A 14,970-nucleotide genomic window follows, 5' to 3' on the forward strand; every position below is an offset into this window, starting at 1 on the left:
CGAATGATAACTGTAGAAGCGTCCTTCAAAGCACGTGCAATTATCCTGACTTCCGTCGGCGTTTTCTCTACTTCCTTTTAAAACAAAAAGATGCTGATCCATAAATATTTTCACAAACAACGGTTATATGTGTTAATTTTCACTTTTTCTTCTTGTCTGGCTGTTGCTGCGGCTCTCTGCCTTAGTAGATCGCCTAATTTCTCAACTCCTTGCGACTCTTGTTTCCCGTTGACAATTTTGCACAAGAAGCGCTGCACAATAAGGGAAAAACCAGACGAACTAACGGGTGACAGTCATATTGCTTATGAGTTAAGAGTTATTGCAGGGTTTGACGATGGACGCTGTTTTGCATGATTTTATTTTCTACCTTATCTAACCCATATATATCATGGGTATATCGTTAAGAGAATCTGCCAGCGCCGCGGCGAGCCGTTACTCCACAAAATAATGAAGCAAAAGAAAAGTTTAATGCAACTAAGATTTTCTCCGGTCACCACTCATTCCATGAGCGTACAGACCACTCGACTACGAACTGAATTCGTTTCCCGATCCCTGGATGAGTGTGAACAAAGAAGGTTGAACTAACGAAGTAACAGGGATGCACGTGACAGTCGCAACAGATGGTGAGAACTGAACGCATCTCGAGTCAAACGTACGGGCACCGAATCGATGAGATAACTGGTCTTCACACCCCAGGAAATGTCGATAACCACTGCCATTCAAAAGCAGTGAAAAAGCGGCAAAATGTTGACCGGCGAATAGCTGTCAAGTCTCAAGATTGATTTGGCGGCGCTTTAGGATTGTGCACAAGGAGTGGTGGCGTGGGCGAGGCGGGGAGGGGGCTCCACCTGGGTGCATGCCTGTAGGAGTGTATGGAGGCAATTTCATCTTGAGGGGTTGGTAACGTTTTATGGCTTGCAAGAGGTTCGAGAGTAGGATCCACCTTTTCTTGATTTGCAGCGGTGGCGGCGTTATTAGTAAAGATTGTTCTTTCCTTGATCCAGGCAGCTCTTGCTCAGTTCTCCGAGGAATTTTATTTCTTCGACTGCCAGACGCTCGGCGTGGTGGGGTTCCATCCGCGGCACTGCGTTGGGCCGCAGTAGCTGTTCCATTCTATTTCGATTATTCTGTGGCAAATTGTGTCCTGATATGGAAATTGATATTCTACGCCTTCTCCTTCACTTTGACCACCTTTGTGGTATACTCGAGCTTCCCCGTCTAAATCAGTGACATCAAATTTCCCTGACGCTGGTGATACCATACTGAATGCACCGTAACTTCTAGTGCATCGCCCAGTGTTAAAATATTGAAGCCATTCGACGCTCCGAGATTCTGATCTTTAGCGTATCTACGTGGACTAAAGTTAGTAAGAAAGCTGTGATGTACCTCTACATCTAACTGTAATTCTATTTGAAATATTCCACAGAAAGATTTGAAGCTACTTGTCGGATTAAGTGGTTTATTCGTTTGAGCAGGTAATACACCAAAATTAATAAGTGGTGGAGCATATGTTCTTTGATGATTGTTCAAAGCGTGCTCAAAGAAATCTGCCTTTTCTGTATCCGAGAGATAATAGAAGTCCATATCTAAACTTTGCGCATGACGATCTGACTTATGTATGCCACCCCGTATACTAGATAAATTTATGCCGCGAAATCTAACGTACGCATTATTTCTGTCAACTTTAGCAGCATAAAATAAATGACCGATTGGTGCTAACGTAATAAATCTATGGCTGCAATTAACGAGTGGCTTACCCTTATGCAGAATTATGTCACTTATATTAAAACGTTCCAATAGCCTTGATTGATCGTCTTGTTTATTATATATCATTTTATGAATATTATGATGTCGTGGTATTTCAACACAGCATGTTATTCCATAGTGGAGGATACAGAAACATTCCCCCATAAAATTTATTTAATTGCTTTCTGGGCGTTACTTTAACTTGGTGTAGGTTCAGTTTATCTCCCTGCTTGGAAAGCGCATGGAGATGCCGCAGTGTTGAAAACTGTACCAAGACCTACTGCACTTGGAACTTGGACTACAAGTTGAGAATTAACAAATCCACTGTTTTTCTGATTAGTACCAAATAGTAGTCGGTAACCAATGGGAGTAATTTTAACCTTTGCTTCCGTTGCACATCATACACCTCCTAATTGCGCAAATTGTATTGTACTCATAAAATTGCTAAATTGTTTATACTCATACTTGAAAGTGTCGTTTTAAATATCCACAAGTTAATTAATTGTAGTCTTCAACTTCCAATGATTAAATACATTCCTTACTTTAGCATATGCTCACTTACATCCGCCAGTGCAAACTCTTGTCCATTCTTAAACACAAGAGTTTGCGGGTTAGTGGGAATCAGTCCGTGATTTTCGTATCAATGGTGGTAGGTGATTTTATTCATTATTTCTTTTTTATGATGTCATCGTAATGATGTCCCACTTCATATAACAGACAGGATCGCCATCCGTCGTTCGTATAAATTCGTTCATGGCGTAGGCCACAGAATGGGCAAAAGCGTGAGCGCAGACCCTATGTCTCTTCGCCTTAGTGCTGAATTGAAACTATGAGCCTATGAGCAATATATTAGAAGGCTGGGGCTAACAGCGTGGAAGACGACACCAAATTGTGAAATAGCAGCAAGTTTTCATCATTAGAAATGTTTCGGCGTATTTTCATTATTTCATCTCGCATGGAGAATTGTAGGCTCATAGCGTTTAAAAAATCTAATCATCAGGAGCCCTATGAGCAAGAGAAAGTCCAACTAAAAAAAAATAAAGCGATAGAAGTACTCAAAAGACATCAATGACAAACATGACGGTTATCAGGGACGGACAGTACAGTTTTATTTGCTAACACCTCATAAAGTGTCATGACGATTATGAAACTTCTATCTATTGCGCGCATACAGAAACGCAGCCTATCATAGGCAGAAGTTCGCAACACAGCATTAATGTTAGTGCCTTCCACAGCAGAGCACGCCCAATACAATTATGCACTGGAGCAGCTTACTGCCCTTTGAGATGATAAGTCAAAGGTCGTCACAAAGATATAAGTACGCGCCATCATGGGCTATCAGTTGTGGCCTCTGGCAATGTAGCCAGAACAGCACGTTCCAACGCTTACCTGCGTGAGATCGAGCGGCGCAGATAGACAATTATGTTCGTAAGCCTGCTACACAACTACCGTGAAATTTCGTCTTATGTCGTCATCTCTTACGTGTCATATCTTACGTAATCAACTTACGCTTACTATTTGCGGAATTACTCTAGTTCGCACCTGTGCTACCCTTATAGTATTTCGCCTACAGCACTCGTCCTTGCAGTGGCAGGCATCGCAACCTTCCTGATCTTACGAATTGTTTTAGCTTTGTGAATACGGTTCTTAAGATCTTTCTTACGCCAAAATTTGATCGCAAGTTCACTTGGTGAATTCTGTCCCCAGTTTCCTATTTGTGAACTATCATCGGTAATGGCGCACCACGACAACTTATAAACCAGTGCAGATTCAACAAAGCAGACATTTCGTGGCAAAGATAGCGTAGTAGTGCGTCGGGTTCTTTTGATATGTCGGCCAGCCGGTTTCCTATAGAACGACTTTCGACAACGACGGCACAAGGCTCGTGCCTGGAGAGCCACGCCCATGCGTAGAAGTGCCGTTGTAGAACTATGACATCGAGGGATGAAACCGAATCCTCTCTTTGAAAAGAAGGAATCGCTTCTCACGTGTATAGATGCCAAATGAAACGCGAACGGAGGAACGTGTGCCCGAAGCATCTCTGAAGGCACAGTGCGCGCCGTCGGCCGGTCACAGCCGGAGGCAGGCTCACGCAATCCGTTCGGTGCGAAGGTGCTCGCCTTGCCGCTATAGTTATGCCGTGTGTTCTTTGAGTTTCTTTGAGCTCTTTGGATTTGAAAGCGAAGAAACGAAAAAAATAGAAGCAAAACTGTCGCAGTAGGGCAAGCATCCTAGCATCCGGCGGGCAAACCTACCATGTATGTGCCTGCCCGTGGTAAAGCTGGTAATCCTTTAGAGTCTCCTACTAAATAGATAAGACTTCGGCGCACAGATAGCCCAGCTTAAGATTTTAAAACTAAATTGAGGGTTCTTATATATACCTGCTAAAACTACGGTCCTATTAGGACGCGCGTGCCACAGTGGGCGATTCCGAATAAATTTCGACAGTTTAGGGTTTCTCAGTGCGCGCCGAAATTCAAGTACACGAGCGTTTTTTTTCGTTCATTCGCATGGAAATGCGGTTGACATGGGTGGGATCGAACCCACCACCCCTAGCTTACCAGTGCAAGGTCTCAGCGGCCAAGCTACCGCGGCGGGTCACCGTTCAGCGTCACTGCCAATGATGGTTAGTACACATATTTGTCGGACATTCGTAATAAAGCCAACAAAGTGTTTAGGTGCCTTTACTGGCCCAGCTACTAAATTAATATTATTGTCTAACCACGGAAAGCAATAAGACTCGGCACACATGCACAATCATTGCAAATGTTTGCGTCTATGACGCAATATTATGTAGAAGATTATCAATTTGCAAAGTATGACGAATCCTCTGGAAGCCAGAAGGACGAAGTCTAAGCAAATACACGTAATAACCATAACTCCTATGCTAGCTCTCGTCCACACTAGCGCCAGAGCTTCCTCTAGTGATTATTTTAGCAAACTCTGTGCCATGCTGATGGCTTACCGACGGCGGGCACTGCAGCTCCAGTAACACATGGGCCACGCGCGCCGCTGCTTGCGTTTCATTTCACACAGACGCCGATAGTACACGTTCTGGATACGCTGGCGATCAATATTCTGGGGCCTTGAAGGTAAATCTACCAAGGCAGGCTTTCAGCATGTGGTGTAGTACTGAGCCAAGTAGTCTGGCAGAATTGACAGCGCTTTTTGTTTGTTGCTACATTACACTGCCTTCTTAGAACTGGTACTCAATCAGCATAGCTTTCACGTGCAATGGTCTCGTATTTTTCCAAACGCGAAGCAGAAAGACAGAAAAATCATTTATTTCAACACATAGTGGCGCGTTCTTTCTTATGTCCCAGTTCTAGATAACATGCTTGTGCTGCCTCTTCCGGAGCATAAACAAGCTGTGGATGAGAATGTGGGATCTTTTTCTGCAGTTGTGTTAGATGTGTGTGCTTTGCCTCCGTAGGTTCAACTTTATTGCCTCGGAAATCTGTCCGCGATTATAGCGAATGAACGCGCACGAGGGTGTGCGTGAAAGAGGGCGCTCACCGCCCTCCCTGAGCACATTGTAGAGGATGCCGAACAGCGTGACAGCCAGGGACACCGCCACGATGGAGGCTATCGCTGTCACCCAGCGGCCATGACCCTCGGGTATCAGCAGGGAGCTGCGCACAGACCATTGCGGCGATCGCAGGAAAGTGCAGACATGAATTGATCAGCAACGGGCGAAAGATATAAGCCTCAGCCTGGAGCATGTACTTCCGCAAGGTTGGCATTTTGGGCGAGCGTTTGAGCGCAGATTGTGGGTCTTCTATACGTGCACAATACAAGTACTGCAACTGTTCGCCACTGTTTGAGGAGCCAGTTATCTTGTATATGTGTAAGGATAATTTCACAGCAATAATGTAAACGTCTTTTTATTAAGAAAGACCTTTCTTAGTAAAGAACGTTCACCGTGGGCAATCTCTATTAGGGTGACTTCGGCGGCATTATCCCGCAACGAGGTTAATTTTTTGAAAGGATGACATTTATGTGTTGTGGTCCTCTCATAAGATTTTGGCGCCTGCGCTGTTTGCTGTTTTTGTTTTCTTCCTTTGCTCTGTCAATTGCTCTCCCTTCTTCTTGCTGACTTCCACCTGTGTCAAGTCCCTGTGCAATTAGTACTTCGTGCTTCTAAGTTGTTTTTTTATGAACGTTTAGTTGTGAGGGAGCGTTGTCGTGTCTGTTCTGTGGTGTCTTGTATTGGTGTCTGGTATTGGTGTCTTGTATTGTGGTACTGTGTCTGTGGTGTCGTTTGTTGTAGTTGTGGTGTCTGTTCTTGTCGTTCTTTTTGTTTGTTTCAATACCCTTATATGACCACGTTTCCACAAGATTACGCCCTGACGAAGACCCGTGTTAGAACGTTGGGTCTTGGCTCCAGCTTCTCTTGTTCACTCACTGTAGACCATGCAGGAACTAGTGACGCGGTATTCTCGAGACAAGAAAATAATTACTACTGCACGTGCTCTCTTGCGAATAAACTGCGCAAGACCAAAGCCAGGATGTACGCGGCGAAGTTAAACCATGCACGATACATCATTGCTGTTATTTGTGAAATGTACAATCCAATTTTTTTTCATGCCCAAGTTTTCCCGGCCAGGGACAGAGTCTGTGTTAAGGTTTTGAAAGGGATAGAACAATAGACAGTTTTAGTTTAGCGTCCGCAACGATAGCGTACGCTATACGCTATAATATAGCGTACGCTAAGCAGCGCACGTTTTCTACAATTTTAGTTGGCCGGCGATATCTTCGGATCTCAGAGGCCATATGCCGTCGTTGCGGCTATTTCGCGCCTTTAGCAACAGGTGGCGCTGACATGTCGAACGTTTCTTTCGTTAGGCTTCGACTCGTTCGAAACGAGAAGCGATCTCGAAAACACCACGAGGTTATCCATAATACTCTGTCGTCGAAGCGGCCTGAGACTAAGCGAAAGCCGTTTACACAGTCATTTGCTACGAACGAAGTGCATTTTACAAAAGCAACGCCAAATTCAATTCGAAGTGGGCACCCGGGGCCGCCGCCATGTTTCCCGCAAGCTCCGCAAACGCCGCAAAAACGCTAACGCTAACTCGTTTGCGTTGCGTACGCCCGCTATACCCGCTATGTCGTTTAGCGTTCAGCGCATGCGCAGTGACGACCCGCTATTTTTTAGCGTACGCAATGGAATAGCGTACGCTATACTAAAACTGTCTAATGTTATGAGCGCGGATAGCGCTACATGACAAGAACTGTGTAATTAAAAGCTGTCGAACAAGGCATCATCATCGTCGTTTATTGTTCCTTAAAGGTGCCTTGCGTGGTACTAACATAAGGTGGAAGTATGAACATGAATAACTACTATAGATATGAAAACAAAGAAGAAAAAAAGTTACAGATAAAAATGTCAAGGGCGCAAATGGGATGGGTACACGGGCACTGAAGGCAAGCATTGCCAACATAATACATGGCAAAGGTGTGATTAGTGCAATTAACTCTTAAAATTTCCTATCATTAACTGCTTAAATGTTTGTGGATTGCAGTCGTTAGCTATTGGTTCTGGGCAGCTCGTTCTATCAACTAAAACTTCTGTCTGGGCGAGTTAGTGCATACTTAAAAATTGTAACAGCGCAAGCACATGCGACCACATAGTAACAAGGACGAGACACGAGCGCTGAGTCAACTTTATTGACGGAAGACGGACACCTTATATAAGGGGGAAGGCAGAAGCGGAGGGGGGAAGGGAAAGGAAAACGTTGTATTAATGTATACTGACGAGAACGAAAAATCTATTAAATGTGGTTGTATGATGAGTCCTGTACACTTCAGCGGTTAAACAGAGTTGGACAAAGTGAGCGGCTAGTTGTTTAATTTCAACAATTGTTAACTAATTGCGCAAATCGGGAACGAGAAAACACACGATAAGGAACACGAGAAAAGTTCCTGTTCATAACTATAGTTTACGTGCGGCTGTTAGTCAGTCGGAGGGAATTTGGATGAGGAGGACGAAGAGTATTACGCAAATGTGGGGAATGGTATACTAGAGCGTGGGGGATAAAACAAAGTTGGGCAATCTTGCGTCGCGTTAAGATACAAGAAAGGTTCAGACTTGGCTTGACAGCACTGATACTGTTGCGCCAGTCATTTGCTAGCGAGTCCTTGTAGTAAGGAGGAGAGTTCGGCCTGAGCGCACACGTTGGGAAAGAGAAAATGATAATTTTTTTTTATTTATGCAATACTGTCAATCCCGTCAGGGATCGTAACAGAAAGGGCATTCAAGAAGTACATTGACATACAAATATGACAATATAAAACGCCTTAGAAATACATATTAATACATAGAATAAGCTTATACATCAGCAGAAGTAAAAAACATATAATGAGGTTCATGCCACAGGATTTGAGTTGGACAAACCCGCCGTGGTTGCTCAGTGGCTATGGTGTTGGGCTGCTAAGCACGAGGTCGCCGGATCGAATCCCGGCCACGGCGGCCGCATTTCGATTGGGGCAAAATGCGAAAACACCCGTGTGCTTAGATTTAGGTGCACGTTAAAGAACCCCAGGTGGTCAAAATTTCCGGAGTCCTCCAGTACGGCGTGCCTCATAATCAGAAAGTGGTTTTGGCACGTAAAACCCCAAATATTATTATTATTATTGATTTGAGTTGGACAGAATTATTGTGCCACAAAATGCAAAATACAAATGTAGTAACAAAGTGATACTGACAATAAGTAAAAATAATTAGTGAGTAAGCAGATCGTTTTCAACAAGTGTGATAAAGGCAGTTAGTGATTAACTATTAACAGAGCTCACGTCCAAAGCGTTCCAATTGCAGCCCAGAGCTTCGAGCTAACAGTGTGCGGCTTTTCTAGGCTCCGACTGCCCTGAGGGTGCGCAGCACTCGGTTTAACGGCGTCGGCTGAATCGTAATGGTTCCTGCGGATTGCTGATCAACGAGACGCGTGCCCTACTACCCCGTGCCGTGTATTGAAATCGCCATCTAATCCGGTACAATCAGCAGTTTATCGGTCCTGTTACTGCTCGTCGCCTGCAGCACCCTCTAGTCGGCTGTTCTGTTCTGTAAAAAGGATCGCCTACGCCGACCGAGAGGGATTTGCAGCCCAGAGCTTCGAGCTAACAGTGTGCTGTTTTTCTAGGCTCCGACTGCCCTGAGGGTGCGCAGCACTCGGTTTAACGGCGTCGGCTGAATCGTAATGGTTCCTGCGGATTGCTGATCAACGAGACGCGTGCCCTACTACCCCGTGCCGTGTATTGAAATCGCCATCTACTCCGGTACAATCAGCTGTTCATCGGTCCTGTTACTGCTCGTCGCCTGCAGCACCCTCTAGTCGGCTGTTCTGTTCTGTAAAAAGGATCGCCTACGCCGACCGAGAGGGATTTGCAGCCCAGAGCTTCGAGCTAACAGTGTGCTGTTTTTCTAGGTGAGTGTGTAGCAGTGTGCCTCTTTAAGGACTTTTGAATCGCTAGCTGGCTGCAATTCCCCATTGTGTCCACTGTCATTGACGGACTAGTTATGGGCATTGATTTGTGCACTTACCGCGCCCGCATTGGCTGTTTCGTTCAACCGAGAAGAATTGCGGAGCCATGCAGCCTTGTGTGGCTCCGGTCGTGTTCCTTTGGTAGGCGCTACTTCGTGGGTGGACGCCTAGTACTTTTACTTTTTTCTCTTGTTCATTTACTGATCTGTGCGGGAGATGTTGAGGTTAATCCGGGTCCAGATAAGACTGACCAACTTGTGACATTAATGAAGGAACTTAGTGTCAAACGAGCGATTTCACAAGGAAGTGACCAATAAACTTAAACATATCCACACTACTGTGACAGATGTCACAAGGCGACTCTCGAAAATTGAAGAGCGACTTGAAGCTGTTGACAAATTGAGTGAAACCGTTACGGCTGTCGGTTCTGTTCTTCAAGAATCTAAAGTGCAGTCGAAGAACATAGAGCAGAAACAGATTCAACAAGCAAACATCGTTGTGGATGACTTGAATAATCGAATGAGGCGAAATAATCTCGTATTCAAGGGTATTCCCGAACAAGCTGCTGAAAAGTGGAGCGATACGGAAAAGCTTATTTCTGAATTTGTCATGGCAAACCTGGGTATCCAAGGAGGTGAAATAGAGCGAGCCCATCGAGTCGGTCACCGTAAACCCGATCGTACTCGGCCCATTGTGGTTAAATTTCTGAACTTCAAAGACAAAAGCAATATCTTCAAAAACTCTTTCAAACTAAAAGACCTCGCAACCCCTCGAGTCTGGATCGAGGAAGATTTTTCACCACGAATGCAACTAATCAGAAAAACGCTCCGTGATTTCGCACGCACCAAACGCCAGCAGAACGAAAAATATAAATTGCAGTTTGATAAGCTTATAATGAGCAACGGAACTTTCACAGTCGACCCTTCAAACAATGAAGTGGTCGCCATTCCTAGACACGAGGCTCCCGCGAATGGCAATTGACGTTTCAATGCAGATGACAAAAAACTGCCTATTATTGTGGCAAATTTCAGAAGTATTTTCAGAAAACAGGATCACCTTTGTGCTTTTGTCGAGTCCTGCTCTGCTGACATAATACTAGGAACAGAGACATGGCTGTCTTGCGACGTGTCCGACAATGAATTGTCTCTTTCTAAAAACTTTATTTTGTTTCGAAAAGACAGGGTAGTAACACGAGGCGGTGGTGTTATAATTGCAGTAAAAAAAGAATTCCCAGCACGCCTACTGGACACGGGTTCCTGTATAGAAATTTTGTGGGTCATGCTTCAGATCTCACGTGTAACTTGTGCCGTTGGTGTTTGTTACCGTCCTCCAGATTCGCAGGACACGTTCATTAAATGCCTTAACGGATCGCTTAGCTTTGTAAGTAACAAATTTCCCGGCTCACCTATTATTCTTGCTGGTGACTTTAACTACCCTGGAATTAACTGGCGGACGGTTACAGCTGAAGGCTGCACAAGGAAAGAATGTAAGGATTTTCTTGACGTGATTTCTTCGTACGGATTAAGCCAAATAGTTTCCTTACCAACACGGAGGGATGCTATCTTGGATCTTGTGCTGACCACTGAACCTGTCAACGTGTCTGTTCATGTGTTAGATTTCATTAGTGACCACAACGTCCTTCACTGCGAATACGATATAAAACGCAAAACAAGTGTACAGGAAAAGAAAACCATTTATGATTATGCGCGAGCAAATGTTGAAATGATCACCAGCGAGCTCTCGGCTTTTTGTGTAGAATTCTTGAGCGGGATGCATAATTATGATAGCAATGAGAACTGGATGATTGTTTGTAACAAGCTGACTGAACTTAAAGAAAAGTACATACCAAAAATACAAATAACTCTGTCTACTGGAAGTGCGTGGTTCACCTCTCACGTAAGGCGCTGTATTAATAAAAGAAAGCGCGCTTATTCAAAAGCTAAAAATTCGACATCTGATGATACCTGGAAGTGTTATCGGGAACAATCCAAGTTATGCAAAACAGAAATTGAAGCAGCCAAAGACAAATTTTTCAACCATGATATTTCGAATATGTTAGCCCACAACACACAAAAATTCTGGAAAGTAATAAACCCCAAACCATCATCACCAGGCTTCATTTCCATAAAGAAAGACAGTGAATGCCTTCCATCATCGGAGGTCGCTACTGCATTAAATTATTTCTTCTGTTGTGTTTTTACAAGTGAACTTCCCGTTCCCGCTAACATTGTACTCGGTTCTGTTACCTCCATCATGAGTGATATCGTTATCACCCAAAAGGGCATTGAAGCTGCTATTGATCGTCTTTCTAACAGCTCGGCTCCCGGTCCAGACGGAATTTGTCCAAAACTACTAAAAATGACTAAACCAGTGATATCTCGCATTTTCACCGCTCTTTTTCAACAATCTATTGATCCAGGATGTGTTCCTAACTAATGGAAAATAGCTAAAATAATTCCAATCCTTAAGTTCGGTGACCCGTCATCTGTCTCAAACTACAGACCTATTTCACTGAGCAGTATTCTATGTAAACTTTTAGAACACATTATATCATCAGCAATTATGAAATACCTAACCGATCACAATCTCCTCTTCATTAACCAACACGGGTTCCAACGGGGTTGCTCATGTGAGACGCAGTTATTCGAGCTAGTCTCTGACCTGCACCAAGCTATCAACGACTCCTCACAAATAGACGCCATATTTATTGATTTTGCGAAGGCTTTTGATAAGGTAGCTCATAACCGTTTATTATTATAACTTCGCCATTTTAACATAAATAGTAGGATTACGAATTGGATTAGAAATTTTTTAACTAACCGGTACCAATTTGTAACTACTAATGAATTTTCTTTTCCGCGATCACTAGTTAAATCCGGAGTGCCGCAGGGATCTGTATTGGGACCGATTTTATTCCTGCTATACGTAAACGACATCAGCAATAATATTAAATCTACAATAAGACTATTTGCAGATGATTGCGTAATTTATAGACGAATAATTAACTCTTTCGACACTGACTTTTTGCAATCTGACCTCGCAAAAATTACCGACTGGTGTAAACAGTGGCAAATGGAAATAAATGTTTCAAAAACTAAGGCTATAGCCTTCACTAGATCCAGTAACCCTAGGGTTACCCGTTACGTGATTAACGACATTAGTATTGCACATGCGCAAACAATAAAATATTTGGGAATTCATTTATCTTCAAACGTTTCATGGAATCATCACATCGATGCGATTACTAGCAGCGCTTGTAAAACCCTTGGTTACATTAGGCGTCACCTTTACTCGGCAAACAAGTCCACTAAATTATTAGCCTATACGACACTAGTTCGTTCGAAAATGGAGTACGCGTCTTTTATTTGGAATCCGCATCAATCGTACCTCAAAACAAGCTCGAGTCGGTCCAAAACAGAGCAGCCCGCTTCATCACGAAAAATTACTCTCGAATGTCTAGCATCACTAACATTAAAATGTCTCTAAATCTCCCCTCGCTAGAAAATCGAAGGCTGATAGGACTTCTTTCCCATTTTCACAAGTTATATCACTGCAGGTCGTCTTGCAGCGCACGCCACATCAGGCCCGCCTATCGTATCTTCCCGCGCCTTGATCATTCCTTTAAAGTGCAGCCCGTTCTTGCGCGCACTAACTTCTTGAAACACTCGCCCCTCTTTCTCGCGATATATCATTGGAATATGTTACCACATGAAATCGTATCAGCTCTAAGTCCCGATGATTTTCTAGCAAAACTAAAACAGTATTTTAACGTACTAACATAGTATTCTCTTGCTCATTTCTTATAGGCATCACTGTGTTGTTGCGCGCCTTGTATTTTTTTCCCTCACCATATTTTGATGTTCCTTGCGCAAATGGTTTTGTTCTCGTTTAGCGCAGGGTCACTTGTACTGCATAAACTTTGTTCTGCTTGTGCTGTTCGTTGTTTCATGTAGTATCTGCTGGTATGCGTACGTTTTTATCAAGTATTTCTTTCTTGTATAAAGTGACCAAGTTACGTTGATCTTGTGTAACACCCAGTTTAAATCTATATGTATCTTCAGCGTTTAGGACGGGTCTTTGTAGTGCTCTTACTGGTTTCTTTTTGTTTGTTTTCCTGTTTTTCCGCTTGTGTTCTTTTTATTGTAGCATGCATTATCTGTGTAAATGCGTATACTGTACATATAACTAATTCATTGTAACACCCCTATGTAATGCCCGCATGGGCCTTTAGGGTACTTGAATAAAAGAAAATCGCGGATAGTCTGTGGAAGGAAAATACCTGAAAGTGTCAGTACGGAATGAACACTCGTTTAGTGTGTGGGAGGGGTTATGACGTGTTTTCATCGTTTGAGATTTCGTTATGTATCGCGAGGTATCCAGATTTAATTGGTTGTTTACGAGTTGGTAAATGGTTTTAAGGCGTGCTAGTTTTGCTCTGTTTTGAAGAGTTAGCATCCCGGCTTGTTTGAGTAGTTCTGTCGGCGAGTCTGTTAGTCTATGTTTGTTAAAAATGTACCTGAGCGCCTTTCTCTCAACACCTTCAAGTTTTTAATCAGCTTGTTAGTAAAAGGAAACCAAACGACATTTGCATACTCTAGTACCGGTCCGACAAATGTTTTGTATGCTAGTAGCTTTATATCAGACGATGCTAGTCTGAGGCGTCTATTAATAAAAAATAACTGTTTTAGTGTGGTTGCCGTGACTTTGTTAACGTGTACATCCCATCTAAGGTCAGAGGTTAGTAATATTCCTAAGTATTTGTATTCACAGACCGAAGCAAGAGGAATGCTGTTGAGTGTGTACTGAAAGAGTGACCTGTGTTTCTTCCTTGTTACAGATAATAGAACAGATTTGTCAACGTTACTAGTCATCTGCCAATCTTCACACCACTTCGCTACTGCTGCTATGGCGTTATTTAAAGCTATATGGTCGATGAGAGAGTTAATTTCCTGATATAGCACGCAGTCATCGGCAAACAGTCTAATGTTAAAAATTATTAATATTAGCAGGAAGGTCGTTTATAAAAATTGGGAATAACACTGGGACTAAGACACTTCCTTGTGGTACACCTCATGTGACATCAGCTGTTACGGATTTCTCATTATTAATTTCGACAAACTGAGCATGGTTAGTGAGGTAATCAATAATCCTGTCTAAAATTGGGCCAGTTCCTAAAGTTATTTCAAGTTTCCTAATAAATTTTGGGTGGGACACACGGTCGAAGGCTTTCGAAAAGTCTAAGAAAATAAGGTGAATTTGTTTCTGGTGATCAATAGAGGTGGTTACATCATGCACGAGTTCAATTAGTTGAGTAACAGTAGAAAGTTCCTTTCGAGGTGTTAGAATTTGGTTACCTTCTAGATAGGTTCTTATGTGCTTTAAGATGATGTGCTCAAGTATCTTGCATATTGTGCTGGTTAGTGAGATTGGTCTGAAGTTTGAGGGATCTGATTTGCTTCCTGATTTATGTATTGGTGTTATTTTAGCTGTTTTCCATTCTTTTGGAAGGCTGCAGAATGACAGGGATTTGTTAAAGAGTATTACTAAAAACTTCGCAATCCACTCGGCATATCTGCGCAGGTATGTGTTAGAAATGTTACAAGCCCGGGTCCTTTTTTAGTGTCTAAATTTAGTAGTAGGTTTAAGACTCCAGCTTCGGTCACAGTAAGGGGCCCTAGTTGCTTGCCGGTGTAGGGGCTATTGCGAGGTGCATTTCCATCGTCTGTAGTGAAAATGGAACAAA

Source organism: Dermacentor variabilis, unplaced genomic scaffold (assembly GCF_050947875.1).
Source record: "Dermacentor variabilis isolate Ectoservices unplaced genomic scaffold, ASM5094787v1 scaffold_16, whole genome shotgun sequence".
Taxonomy (NCBI): Eukaryota; Metazoa; Arthropoda; class Arachnida; order Ixodida; family Ixodidae; genus Dermacentor; species Dermacentor variabilis.